The sequence below is a fragment of the Uloborus diversus genome, chromosome 7 (assembly GCF_026930045.1).
Source record: "Uloborus diversus isolate 005 chromosome 7, Udiv.v.3.1, whole genome shotgun sequence".
NCBI classification, from domain to species: Eukaryota; Metazoa; Arthropoda; class Arachnida; order Araneae; family Uloboridae; genus Uloborus; species Uloborus diversus.
Genome location: NC_072737.1, coordinates 163,763,900 through 163,766,961, shown reverse-complemented (window position 1 = coordinate 163,766,961; position 3,062 = coordinate 163,763,900).

Below are 3,062 nucleotides of genomic sequence, written 5' to 3'. Positions count from 1 at the left end.
GGGTTGGAAAGTTTTCGATTAGTTTTTGACATGTCATGTCAGAAACAGGTTTATGACGTCAAAAACCGAACTCTGATTATTTCGTTTTCTGTAAAAGTTTTAAATGTGTAACAGTGTTAATTATAGATTAGGCAATGGCTTATACATTTTTAAATATGCCTATTTCATACATTTACAGAAAAGGAAGAGGACCCTAAAATGGTAATATTGAAGATGATATCGAAGGGTGGGTACGAAATGTTTCGCTAACTCGAACTAAACGGTTTTAAAAATATCACCTTCCTTTCCTTTTATTTTCATGAAACTCTTGAATTTGGATCAACAACAGCGATCTAAGTAAGTCATAAAATAACGGGGAAAAAAGAGAAGAAATAACAGGATGGAAATGAAATAGTGATTGTTAGAGGCTGGATTTTACGCACTGAAAAATAGTAAAATGTGCTTGCGAATATGCACTAAAAGTTTTAAAATATGCCCTTATAAAACCGTACGGAAAAAAAAACTTCAAAATGCTTCTGATATAATTCTTTTGCTCATTCTTATGCAAATTGACCCCCTGAATCCAAATATGACCACCTTTCCCCCCTTTTACATTGTCGTATATTGTAATTATTGTTACTAGATTTTGCTTAGTATCTGTACATAATTGGTATCTTAATTTGTCGGAGAATAACGAGTCACAGTTATTGCAGTCATTGTAAGGTAAATTATATTTTAAAGAATTTTACTTTAATCTTTAGCGATGTATGTTTATAGAAAATGACTCTTTTTCTGTTTTAGAAACTGTCGTATGCAATAGCTATAAATAATAATGACACGTGTATTCTTTTGCCTTCTAATATCATGAAATTATTAAAACGAACATTTGTTAAGTTTACCTATTCCAAACTGATATGCATGCTTGTTGAAACATCTTCATTATTATTGATCGCTAATTGTATTTTCTGGAATTCAAAAGTATAAGTGTGGAACTTCAATTTAATTTTAAATTTATGACTTTTATCCTTGGAAATGGAAAAAATAAGTAAAACGTATAATACAGTCCACTTGTCTCGCCTAACATTTAAATTTATACGACATTTTAAAATAATTATAAAAAAATATTTATTTATATTTCAAAACAGTAAAATTAATGAAATGCGTTTAATAATAACAAATTTTGGCAGAACTAATTCGCAATCTTATTGGCAACTTTTTTCTCTGCCCAAGCCATTCGGTCAAGACGTTCTCGCCAAACAGGGAAGCGGTTACCAAATCATACACACAGATTTTTCAGCTCCAACGCGGGTAGACAAATTTTCTGCTTCGCTATTATAGTATTGGTTTAGGGGAAGAGCTTCCTCCCCCAATGATGCGATCTCAGGTCAGCCCGAAGAAAAATCCCTTTTAAAATCCCTACCACAGCGTCCCCCTTTCTAAATATAAGAGGCGAGTTCATCAACTGTCAACTCGGCTTTCCCGATATCTTATTGTTCATTGTTAAGCACCCCTCGCTCCATTCATATTGACAGTCCGAGGCATGGAGCTATGAGTAATAAGGAGAAGACATCACCACTGAAACTCCGCAGTGGAAGTGAAGCAACCGCGAAGATTCGCGGCCATCTTGTGGCTTTCATCGTACGCTTTCGACTCGATGCGCTGGTTGACTCAATGCCTTTGCTTTTGAACAATAATAGATAATTTATGGTTTTCTGAAGAGCAATAATCCAGGGTTTTTTCCCGTCAGTTTAATGAAAAGAAATGGTGGAAAATCGTTGTTCTAAGAATAAGAGCTCTTCAATTAATTCAAGAATTAAAATGCTGTTACTGTGCATATATTCTGTTTTGGTATAGAGTGTGTGTGTGTTTTTTTTTTTTTTTCAGAGCGAAGGAGGTTTTATCAAAAATAATGCTAAAAGCAGGGTATAAAATTTATTTCCAACCGTCTAGTAATAATTTCAAGGCTCTTATATAAAGAACGGTGACTTTTTTTCGAACAAATCCTTTACGTATCGTGTTTGAAATAAATTTAAACCACTGGATATTTGAATACTTTATTCATCAAGTATTATGTAAAGTAAAATTAACTAAAACCAACGAAATAATTTGCATTAAGTAAATGTTCTCAAAAAGAGCTTTAAACATAATTGAAAGATGGGAATAAGAAAATGAATAGAGCCTTTTCCACTTGATTTGAATTACTTATTCCCAATTTATTTTTTGAAAAGGGAAGATGCAAATCAAAATGAATATTACAAATATTTATTTACTGAATACTTTAGGATTACATAACAAAAATATTACCTGGGTGTCAATGATTTAAATCATTTTTTAACTTAAACCCTGGAAATCTCCCTGAATTTTTTTAATTTTATTAGTTCTGAATTTTTTTAGTCTAACCCTCTTTCATTATATTGATTTTGTCCTAGGTGTTTTTCCTCACTTGACCATTTTTATTTAAATTATCTCTCTTTTACCACATTTTTTTTTCTTTTTTTTTGTGTCTGCACAATATTTTTTTCAATAAGTAGTCACTGGATTAAGGAACTTTTTTTATGAAAACAATGAGGGATTTTGTTGCACATAGATATAAAATGGGTGTGCAGAAAAATTCCATACTTTGTTGCTATATTGTGTGCATTTTTGTACACATTGGAAAAGATAAACTTATTAATACTGCTCCAAGCATAAATTGTTGTTAAAAAATTTAGAGTATGCTCATAAATTTATTTTTGAGAAATCATCAATCGAAGAGATTGAAGTTTATACATTTTTCGTTAACTATAATTGTAGATGGTCTCGAGACCAGTTTTCGAAATACTTTACCAGAAAGTGGGCAAATAAAATTGCCAGCTCTTTCCTATTGTAAAATATAATTTTTATACAAAAAAAAAAAAAAAAAAAAAAAATAACAAAGCTAGTGAAGATTAGAAAAAGGCATATGCTATAAGGCCAATTTGTTTATTTTCCTCTTTTTTTACCAATTTAAAGTGCACTAATATGTCATTTAAATTAAATTTGACAAGAATCATATGCTTTGTATTAAACAGATTTTTCATCATGTCATGAAAGCTTTTTACTGA